The 12320-nt window shown below is 39.0% G+C and overlaps 1 pseudogene; it reads left to right on the forward strand.

The window, feature by feature from the left end:
- Nucleotides 1–2441: 2441 nt before the first annotated feature.
- LOC148008133 (uncharacterized) lies at nucleotides 2442–3213 on the forward strand (annotated as a pseudogene).
- The last annotated feature ends 9107 nt before the right edge of the window (nucleotides 3214–12320 follow it).

The raw sequence follows: 12320 nt of genomic DNA on the forward strand, positions 1-12320 counted from the left end.
TTGCTTGCCAATGACTCGCGATCCATAAGGAGCTTTTGTTTGGAAAGTGGCTAAAGTCAGGTTTTCACCTTAACAATAGCTTCCTAACATGAGTGGAAGACAATGATTGGCTTATCTTCTTGGCTTATATGTAGAGAGGGGGGTGCTATCCATACTAAGATGTGATTTACTACTACACCATTGTACCACTTCTATTTTCACCACTATCCATGATAGTTTACAAGGTTGAGTGAGCTGAGCAACCTCTTAATTGCCCTCCTCCAACACTTCTAATCTGCCTTGATGTAACCAATGCCTAATTTTAAGGACTCATTTTTTTCCAAGATCCATAACTCTTAACTCATAAAATGGGCCACTTTACTCAAGATAGTGAGCCACTTAACTTGAGTAAAGTGTGGCTAATTTTTGAAGCCATGCACCACCTTGCCATGCACCATTTTACTAGCATATGCCCTAAAGGGAAAGGCTAATAAAATTGCAAGGAGAGGAAATAACTATGGATGCTTTGCCTCACCTGACAAAAGCACATGGTGTGTTGCCTATAATCCTCAAACTTGGAAGTTGTTTGGATTTTAATGTGAACACAATGTAAATTCATATTGATGAAAAGCTATGATAGAATCCACTCCCCCTCTCCCATGCTAGTTGTAAATATTTGTCTCATGAGAACATATATGCCTTTAAGTATTGATCCCCTCCCCCCATCTTCCCCCCACCCATCCCCCTCCCACCCCACACACCCCCCTCTTCCCCGCCTCCCTTAAAAAGTGTGCTTCTAAAAATTTTTGAATAAAAACATCCCTAATGTAAATTTTATATGAGGTGCATTTATAAACCCCTTCTGTTTTTTGAAAATTGTAAGTCAACATAATAAAAATATCCTTTCTTTTGAACTCACGGGGTATATTACATGTTCTATAAGGTGACCCCCCCGAGCATTTTCTGTATTTCCTGAAATGATAAGCTTATTGCAAGATTTCCATGCACCATGCACTACTAGTCTTTATAATGATGATAAGGCATGTCCTGAAATGATTTTTTGCATGGCATCATGTCTTATGAAAAGTACAATACAAAAGGTTTCAGCTAGTCCATGGTTTGGTGTTTTAATTGATGAGTCAAATGATATCTCCTCACATGGACATATGGTTATTTATTTATCATATCTTGAGGCTGATTGTGTTCCTAAAACAAGCTTTTATGGTATCATACGTGTGCATGATAGCACTGCAAGATCTTTGTTTGAGGCTATTATTAGTGAGCTAAAGAAGTGTAAGCTAGATTTATCTAGATTCGTTGCATTTGGGTCTGATGGATGTTCCACAATGGTAGGAAAGGAGAATGGTGTCCAGGCCTTATTGAAAAAACACGTTAATCCATTTTTAACATCAATTCATTATGTTTCCCATCGTAGTGCCCTTGCAATATCTAGTGTAGCAAAAGAGATGCCTTATTGCAAAAAGCTAGAAAAACTTATTAATGCTATAGCTTCACATTTTAATGTTAGCTCGAAGAGATTAGAAGGGTTGCAAGCTATGCAACAAGATTTGGCATGTCCCATTCTTCGACGTAAGCATACTTTTGATGTGAGATGGTTTATAAGTAGATATAAAGCTATTAGTAGAGTATGCAAGTCTTTAGATGCAATACTTGAGATCACAAAAAGAGAGGCATTGCATGTTTATGAAGAATTGGTTGAGTTCGAGTGTGTTTATTGCTTACATTTCTTAGTTGACATTTTGAGAGGTTTAACAACACTAAGCCAAATGTTTCAAAAAGACTTTGTAGATGTCACAACTATAGATAGTCTTGTGAAGAATGAAATTGTATCCATAACACAATATTACATTGATTTTCCTCCTGATGTGAATGCATTAATTGTTGGAGTATATGGATATGATATCCTTCCAGACTATGGGCCTGAAAAAGGATATTTATATATATTAAGAGGTGCTTTGCATGGGAATAAATTTTATGAGCATGATTTAAAACGTAAAATTAATGGAGAAGACTTTAACAAGGCCTTAGAATTTCAAGTTGCTTTTACCAATCCAATGGTAAGTAACTTGAATTCTCGATTTCAAGATAATTCTATACTTAACTGTTTAAAAATACTTGTGCCTACACAACATCCAATACATGAGAAGGCCTTAAAGAACTATGGAACCGAAGAGATAGATCAATTAACTTCATATTGTGGAATCCCTCCACGCCGCCAGTCTGACATCACCAGTTTGTTGGGATGTCCGACCTATAACTGTTGGCTGTAACAAACCAGTAGGCCACTTCTTGGTAGACACTTGATCTTTCCCTGTGAGGTATTCTTGTATTTAAGAAGAAGTCGATGGTAATGGAGGACAGAGATAGTTCACTAGATCTGGCACACGAGTCTTGCACAGTGCATTCCACATTGGTGGAGACGACGCGCAGATCAGCATTTTTTCTGTCCATTCGCCTTCTTAGGTCCTGCTCATTTGCCTTTTTAGGTTTTCACCCACTGTCTCAGATCTAGAGCATGAGTCACCCTCTCTCTCCTCGGCATATGCCTGCTTCCCCTCAGTACGAGGATGCGTCGATGCAGCCTGAGTTCACGCACTAAATATCACTAGACCAGATGTTTCAAGCCGTGTCAAACATTTTACTCCAAGTAAACCACACTAATCAGACCTGGTTAGTTATCTTTCTACCCAATTTGCACAAAAACATAGCACCGATAGCAAAATTCGGCCTAAATCTTTCTCTGGCCTTCCAACTGAAGATGTACTTACTTGGCTTGACCATTATGATAACGTGTCCAGTTATCACGATTGGTCAGAAACCCGAAAAACTAGAGAAGCTCGCACACTGTTTGAGGGGGTAGCTGCGACGTGGTTTGTCCAGCAAGATGATTCAGTCAAAGAGAATTGGGCAGCTCTGAGAACCCAGTTAATTCAAAACTTCGCTCATCATCAGAATGTCACACAGGCGGCATTACAACAACTACAAAACCTCAAGCAACAACAGCAAGAGCCCATTGCGCAATTTGCGGTCAAAATGAACCAACTTCTACTACGTGCTGATCCCACTATGTCTGAAGAAATGAAGCTTTTCTTTCTATGGCCTCGTCTTCGACATGATATATCCCAAAGGGTACGTGATCAAGGACCCACGACATTCCAGACGGCCATCCAGATTGCACAACATATAGAAGGTACATCAATCCAACCTGATTAGCCACCAACAATCTTTGTTTCATAACCTCCAACACCCACCCAAACTACAGATGCCTTTCCAATACCTATGGACATAGATGCCCAAAACTCCCAACTCAATTCACGCAGGTCCCTCCTAGCTAGAGACTCACAAGGACACCCAAAATGCTTTTATTGTAACAATTACGGGCATGTTAGGAGACATTGTAGGAGACTTCAATCTACTCGGCAACATCAGAAACCATAAATTCAGATCAATGATGCCACAACTCTTGCTGCTTTGCTAGAAAACCTCTGAGCGGGTGGTTGGTGGAAGAACATCACCCGCATTGTCAAGTCGCTTCATCTTCCAGACGCCTAGTGTGTTCAATGTCAATCCACCTCAATGACACACTCCAAGAAGCACTTCTTGATTCAGGAAGTTCCATTTCTTCTATTAGTCAATCACTAGTCCAACAACTAGGTCTCCCCACTAGCAAAGCCCCACCAATTTTTGTTCTTTTTGGAGATAAAAATCAGTTGTATCACTCTGACACAGTAGCCCACATTAGCTTTTATATTGCACACAAGCAATTTAGTCATCCTCTTTATGTTTTGCCACGCCAGCTTTTTGCTTTGTTGAGATTCAGCAATCACACTCACTAAACAACCTCTTTGTATGGAGCTTCAGGGCTAAGGACATGCAGGCTTACCTATCCCATATGCACAGTGGTGCCTACTGCAGTTTCCTACTTTCCTATAAAGCATTGTACTTGCTTCCTTTTCTTAATGCAATGATAGTACTCTTTTCTTTTCAGTGAAGTGTCAATGTCATTGTCCACATACACAAGATTGTGTTTATGAGTCCAAGTCTCAACCTTGGAACCTAATTCACTTGTGTAACAAACAATGTCTTTGTCTTCTCCATCATGAGTCCACACTTCTCCTTCCATCCACCATAACTCAAGCCATGTCCTAGATCCCGCATCTTTAACATGGTGTCAGAGCACAGTCGGGCATGGCATTGCTTCTCCATCCTCTCTTTATTCCTCTCAACCTCTATCCAGCTCAGTGTCAGTGTATGACTTCATTTTTTCAATTTCATCTTCAGTTAAGCTTGTGGCAGCCATAGCCAGACAGAACCTACTGCTCTTGGAGCTTCTTGATCTCCTTCTACAAGCCATATCTTAAGTCGATTTCTTCTATGAATATCTCCCTTAGGTCAGGGCACTCCTCCTCATTACGACAAATCCCAACATTGGCCTTTCTACAGCCCAACATTACATGATTTTGCCATCGCTGCCTATTTTGCGCCATTTCAGTGTCGTATAGTCTGCGCCATATATAGAATACACAATGTCGATGCTGATCGTGGGGCATTCCAAGCCTAACCCATGAACTATCCTCTCACCAAATATCAGCTCAAATCGCTATCGGATCAAGCTGCTATCATCGTTTTTATCAGATGGGTTTGAAACCCTAACACAGTCCTCCATTGCTTTTTAACTCAAGCTCATAAAACCACTTCTTTTTCTCACTCCTGCTACTTGGATCACCCTATTGACATCCAAATTCACTGATTTAGTCAGTGCCACACATCAAGGAGGGGAATTTCTTGGATATCTTTGGATATTTTTGAAGATTGGAAGACCAAGCATTCAACATCAAGCTCAAGCTCCTCTTCCATCTCACTCATTTGAAATTTTTCCACTCTGATCTACTGTTCCAGCACCAAATCAAGGAGGGGAAGGACTTGAGAAGATTGAAGAATGACTGAACAAGAAGAATCAAGCTCAACATCAACACTGACATAGTGTGTTTTCACACTGTCATTACCTGTGTCTCTTGACACATTGTAATCTGCTCTTCTACTGATAAAATCTTAGAATTCTAGTGTTGATTTGCTGCTGATCTTGCAACCTCAACATGGGAAAAGACTCTCCAAATGCTCGATTCAAAGGAGTCGGGTTTCACACTTGGCAAACCCGCATCAAGCTCATCCTGATGAAGAAGGGTCTTTGGGCCATCACAAATGGCAAAGAGAAGAAACCTCGAGATGCAAACCTTGCAGTTACTTGGCAAAAGAATGATGACAAGGCATAAGCCATCATCAAACTGGAATTGCATGATAGCTACATCCATCATGTGGATGCCTGTGACATGTCCCATGACACTTGGGATAAATTGGATACCTTATTTGGTGCATAGTCAAAGTCGTCTAAGTATGGTAGGTCACTGGACAACCGACATGTACCCTTTGTCCAATGCCTTGGACTCTCTAGGGTGATTGCTTGGGCTCCCTTGATAAGATAACCATCGCCTCTACACTCTTAGTAGGCTACTAGATAGCTGATGTGCACCCTTTGTCCAATGCTCTGGCTACTTTGTGGTGGGACACCTTGGGGTAAAGGATAAAGGGGAAAAAAGGGCTTGGTTGGCTTACTTCTCGTGGCACCATTGCTGGGCTTGAGAGGAGGTGTTGAGCTAAAAATGCATTAGCTTCGTTTAAATAGTTCCAAAGCATACTTAATTAAGCAAGAAACCTTGTTTAGCTAAAAATAAATGCGTTCCTAGAGAGTATATGTATCCCATAACCCACTTGGGAGGGCCCAAATTTACTAGAAATAGGTATGCTGCCTTCCATTCAGCCTTAATCTCATTTTTGCAGATTTTAGGTATTTCAACTCATCACCTACATCTTGGATGCGAAGAACATCATGGTTGAAAACCATTGTTGTCTACAACAGTCCGACGCATGTTTCTAGCCTACCACAAACTATTCAGAGCTGATTCTTGCATTTTTAGTATTTCTCTCTCCTCCAACTAGCGTTTGTCATTTTCGTTCTCTTGTAGCAAGTGATTTTAGTATTTCTCTCTCTTGCATTGCTAGTTGCATCAGATGGAGCTTTTCTTGGCTGTGTTTGCTGGTGTTCGACATTCAGAGGTTGCCTTGCTGCGATTGAGGATTTGTTCGAAGTATGACACACTCTTGAGCTCATTACCCTTGCCTTGATTCTTGAGATACAAGAGTTTGAGGTACAGTATTCATTCTCTACATAGTGCGTTTGCTACATGAGCATTGTATATTCAATAGTCATATCATTTCATTCATTCTCTATGTTCATTGTCTTTGAGTTACCCTAACCCTAACTGTGTCCTTCTATTAGTCTATGCTCTGTCGTACGGTGTTATTTGTCTTTGTCGACATGGTAGTCCAACTAGGCATTAGGATGAGATTGAATCCATGGAGGAAGTTGGAATGGCATATAAAGGTATGTAGAGTTCGTTACACTGCTTATTGGAAAGCTTTGATTGCATATACAAGGATACATGGAGATCCAAAAATCCTTTATTGCTCCAGTTGAGGGTTTTGATGTATTGCTTGATATTGTTAAGCTAACATTGCATTAATTTGACTCAATCAGCCCCAAAACACTCTTAATTAGTGGAAAAACCTTATTATTTTAAAAAGAAACATGATCCTAGAGATTTAATATTCCCACATGCTAAATTCTAATTTGGGTGTCCCAAACATTCTATAAACAGGCATGCTGTCCACCACTCTCCCTCAATCTTGTTTTTGTAGATTTTAGGAGCCATATCTTTGCTACCCACACCTTGTTCACAGAGAACATTTTTTTCAAACCTTTCCCTTATTGTATGCTATCTGTCTCCACTTGTGATATCGCCTGCATCTTGAAGTTGTCACTTTAGTACCTTAGAGTTGTTGCCTACTGTCAGAACCCTGCGTTTGTTGTTGATGTCATTATTTGGAGCTTTTTCCATCAATTAGATACTATTGCCATCATTTAGTTCCTGCATTTTTTGAGTTTCTCTTTGCTCTAGTTGTCGCCTACACATCATGCATAGTCATCTACTGCCTCTAGTTGTACCCAGTTTTTCTCTCTGAGAGGTACATGCATTTCTGGTCCTTCTCTCTCCTCATTGCTTGTTTGTACTAGATCCAGTCTCTTTGGTTGTTTTTGTTTGACACGAGGAGGTTGCATTGTTGCATTTCAATATTTTTTTTAGAGTACAACACACTCTCCAACTCATAACCTCTGCCTTGATCCTAGAGATAGGAGAGTTTGAGGTTCAGTATTCATTGCATAGTGTATTGGCTATATGAGCACTATATATTCAATAGTCATTCACTTCATTAATCATTGTGTTCACTATCTTTTAGTTGCCCTAACCCTAGTTGTGTTCTGTGTTTATCGGTTTGTGCTTTGTTGTATGATTGGTTTTGTGGTTTCTACATTTAGAGCATTTTTTCACATGGTATCAAAGCTAGGTATTCTTTGAGAAACCTTGGCATTTGATTGGAAATATCATTTGTAGAAGCAAGAACAATAGATGGATTCAAATGCATTCACCTCATTGCTCCAATCTCCATAGCCAAACATGGATAGAAACGATCAAGAGTGGGCCTCTAGCTTTCTACTGCATGATTTGACATTAGGCAGAGATTTGAGAACCATTGGACTACCATGGAGTGCACAGACCATATCAGATTTTTCTTGAGTATGATCTTATCCTTATATATAGGGCTTAGTAGGAGGTTGAAGATAAGACTGAGTTATCTCCTTTAGATTCAGTGCACAAAACTCATGGTCTTGTAGGACCTTTGGAATCTCTACTATGGATTGGCCATCTGCAAGTGGAACCTGGCTCAAATTCCACTTCACTTCCATAGTACTTATTTTCTTCAATTCTATGTATAAACCCTATTATGTTAGATTCTATGCCATTTGATTCTTTATTTTTCGTTGGATTGAGGGATGCTCATCAAGAACAGACTCATGAAATAAACCTTTGGTTTTTGAGTAATGAGGAAGATAGGTATTTCTTTATGATCTCAAAGGTAGGTAAAAAGCTGAAAGAAGAACTTGTAAGTATTATGTCCCTTGCTTTTCCTTCAAAATCCTAGCTCTGATACTATACTTTTACATCAATTTGGGATCAGTTCATGATTAGTTGGGCATGAGATTTTGCGTCATTTTTTAGATCAAATTTTGATCGATTTCAGCTCTGGTTTTGATTAGTTTGAGAAGCATTTATGGTCACTTATGGGATTAGTTTTGCATAAGTTTTTGCATGAGTTACTAATTAGTTTTTGCAATCAATTTGTGATCAATTTGGGATCATATTTGCAGTAGTTTGTGATCAGTTCTTAGATCAGCAAAGTGATTAGTTTATGCTTAATTTTCAATGGTTTAGAGTTGGTTCCATGGACAACAACATGTAAGCCAATGCCATTGATAGTTTCAGCCATGGTTTATGCTTTACTATGATTGTGAAGTCGGAACATAAGCTATGGATGCATCCAATGGGTGTTCTTAGTATTATTTGATGTTTATGCTGGCTGGAAATTTTCAACAAGTTTGGGGCACATGGGATGGCTAGACAACAATGGCCAATGTTGTTACTATGATGCCTTATGAAAATTATAGCGTAGTATGGTTTTCCTTTGGCACAATGGAGTGCAATTGAGGACAATTGTAGGATTTCAAGGGGGAGGTGTGCCACAAGGACGTGAAATTTTGAGATGCTTTAATCTTGTTGGTAACATTTGATTTAGGTATTAATAAAATCTGCAAGGTGCTTTAGTACATGTGATATAGATGGCAGTTATTTCATGGTAACAAGTCAAGGATCCTAAGGATAAAGTAAGTGCCAAAGGCAGAAGTTGTGATGAGTTATGCAAACTGGGTTTTGGTGGTCAGTTGGTGTCAATTTTGACCCTAGGACAGTTGTTTGGCCAATAAGTGTCAGTAGTGACTCAATGGTGACAATAGGGACTAGCATCAATTAACTAATTGATGCCAGTGTAAGGGTTAATAAATGTTAGGGGGCACTCTAGGTTGCAAATGGCCTAGCTAATTTAATTATGGATGGGCACATTTAATTTTGCGTAGGGTTGGAAGGGCTGAAATTAATTTTAAAAATTATTAATTTAATGGTTGGATAATGTTGAAAAATGGGTTTAGAAGGCTGCCAGTTGGTAAAAACGCCCATGTAAAATGAGAAAACGTTTTTGGGGTTGGATGATGTGGCAACCTAGAGAAGTGAAGTAATAACAAAACCTAAGTTTTTTGGTGATCTAAAGCAGTACAATAACTGATTTTGTGTAGACGTCAACATGGAAGAGCAGAACATAGCTAATTGTGATGTCACTAGTTGTAGATGAGTTCTCTAGGGCAACTTCCATGCGTAGAAAATGGCCACCAGTAGCAAAATATATTTGTCTACATTAGAAAGTACCTCAAAGTTTGATGATCTCTCCGCACGGTAAAATCAACCCCCAACAAATAATGTTTCCACATAGATAGTGCATGAATTATAGCCAAGAGCTCTTTCTCATAGACTTGCAAATTCTTTTGTGCACTGTGGAGAGTTCGGCTCTCATAAGCCATAGCTCGGCCGTCATGCATAAGAACAACCCCAATGTTGTTACCACATGCATCACATTGAACTATGAATGACTTCCTTAGATTGTACAACACAAGCATAGGATCTGAAGTCATCTTTTCCTTCGACTTTTCAAATGCTAAAATTTTCATTGTTGTCCATCTAGATGGCACATCCTTCTTTTGCAAGGCATGCAATGGAGATGCAATTTCAACAAACCCGCATACATACTTATTGTTGTAAGAACATAAACCCAAGAAGGTGTGGATCTCATGCACACCAATTGAGAGTAGTAGGTGCTTGGGGCAGGATAGCAATGAGGCAAAAAGCATTCGAGTAGTCCCAAGCCCATACAACCATCACCTCCCTAGAGACGTGGCATGCTACTTGATTATACTACATGCATGGGTAGCCTTCATTGTCCCAACTACTGGAGGATAGACCCATGCCATCTACCTTCTTCAGCACAACAAGGATTCGTAGCGCCATTGATAGACTCTAGAATGGCAGATCATGGCCCATGATGCACTAGTAACAGAGAACTATCACATGTTAGAGGTATCCTAGCACCCCTTTTAGCCCACCTATTCAATAGGGCCATGTGTGAAGGGCTCCTTACTAGTTGATTAGCTAATGCTATAGTATCAATCTTAAAAGTTGGAGATCCCATGGTTCTTATGAACTATAGGATGGTTGGCCATGTACTCACCAAGCTTTATGGATCGATATATTAGAGCATGAGCCAAGCAAATGGGCATAGAAGCACCCTCATTGGGCATGTGGACATGTAGGGTTAGGAGAGGCTACTTTACTCTTAATCATATTCTCACACTTAGGGCCATCATCAAGGAGAGTAGGGCACAGGGGAAGCGAGTATACTAGTATTTGTGGATTACTGTAAGGTCTTTTGACACATTACCACGTGCTCAGCTTATGCAGATACTAAAGGAGTTGGAGGATGCTATATTTGTACGTGTTTGTTTACAAGATCAGTACGGGCACCAGGAGGTTTGTCAAAGGAGATCACGAGCACCATTGGGGTGAAATATGGATGCCTACTTTCATCTACTCTATTCAGTCTTTATATTGATGAGACATCAAAGTGCATTGATGGTCTTGGAGGGGAGGGAGGTGGCTTGGGAGAGGGGTCATTGATACCCATATTATTGTATGTTGATGACATAGGTCTCGTCTCCACTACATCAGAGTGACTGAAATGTCCCCTAGATGCATTATAGGCCTTCTGTCAGGACAAGGATCTCATAGTGAACCTTGGAAAAACCAAGGTTGTGGCTTTTAAGACTTTCTCCTAGTGAATTTGGCAATCAGTACCTCATTTCACATATGGAGAGGAGATTGTGGAGGTGATCTAGTGTCATAGGGATGTGAAATTTTTGGATGCTTTGCTTTTGCTAGAGACATTTGATTAATTTAAAAATCAAATGTGAAATGTTATAATGCACATGTGATGTGCAAGCAGATATTTCATGGTAACAGACCAAGGATCCTGAGGAAGCAGTGGGTGTCAAAGGCAAAAGTTGTGACAAGTTATGCCAATTGGGTTTAGTGTGACAGTTGGTGTCAGTTTGTCCCAAGGACAATTAATTGGCCAACAAGTATCAGTGGTGATACTAGGGACTAGGCATTAATTAATTAATTAATGCATGTCCAAGGGTCAATTAAGCTTGGGGACCACTTGGGGTTGCAAATGGCCTAGCCAATTAAATTGTGGATGGGCACATCTAATTTTGGGCAAGATTAGTTGAAATTTATTTTTAGAATAAATTAATTATAAAAATTGATTAACTTGCTGAAAATTATTGGAAAATGAGATTAGAAGGCTGCCACTTGGAAAAAATCCCCATGCAATGGGCAAGAAGGCTATTTGGGGGTTGGAGAGGCTGATTCAAGGCATAGAGACTGTGGGAGGAGACGAAAGACATGCTATTGATTAGTTTTTGCTATTGTGGAGATCATCTGTAGGATCCAAACTATAGCAAGAGACCCAGGAGAAGCAGGTGACAATAGTTTTGGCACTACCAGGCACCAAGCGACAACTTCTGGGCTAATCAGGGCAGGACAGCAGCTATTCTCAAGGGTTTCTTGCGTGGAAATTCAGAAATTTCTCTCTCTACAGCATTCTCTCACCTTCTCCAGCCTATTCTCTAATGAGTTCAGCAAATCTTAGCCATTTGGAGCAGACCTCTACAAAATTTGGTGGACAACAAAGGAATTTCTGTTAGAAATCCTAATTCACAATAGAAATTAGGGTTTAGCAGTCACATTGGGACCTCTATCAGCAATTGGAAGCATTTTAGACTGAAATGAGCTATTGGAATTCAAGGAATTGCTAAATATTTTGAATGCCAATCCCACCCACTTAACAGGATCACACACAGCAAAAAGCCCACCCCAACCAACAAACAAAAAGAAAAGAAAGAAAGAAAGAAAGAAAAGAAAGAAAGAAAGAAAGAAAGAAAAAAAAAAAAAAAAAAAAAATTTTTTTTTTTTTTTTTTTTTTTTTTTTTTTTTTTTTTTTTTTTTTTTTTTTTTTTTTTTTTTTTTTTTTTTTTTTTTTTTTTTTTTTTTTTTTTTTTTTTTTTTTTTTTTTTTTTTTTTTTTTTTTTTTTTTTTTTTTTTTTTTTTTTTTTTTTTTTTTTTTTTTGTTTTTTTTTTTTTTTTTTTTTTTTTTTTTTTTTTTTTTTTTTTTTTTTTTTTTTTTTTTTTTTTTTTTTTTTT

The sequence above is a fragment of the Lygodium microphyllum genome, unplaced genomic scaffold, assembly GCF_053477565.2.
Source record: "Lygodium microphyllum isolate KBCC unplaced genomic scaffold, Lygodium_microphyllum_v1.1.10 scaffold_328, whole genome shotgun sequence".
Lineage (NCBI taxonomy): Eukaryota > Viridiplantae > Streptophyta > Polypodiopsida > Schizaeales > Lygodiaceae > Lygodium > Lygodium microphyllum.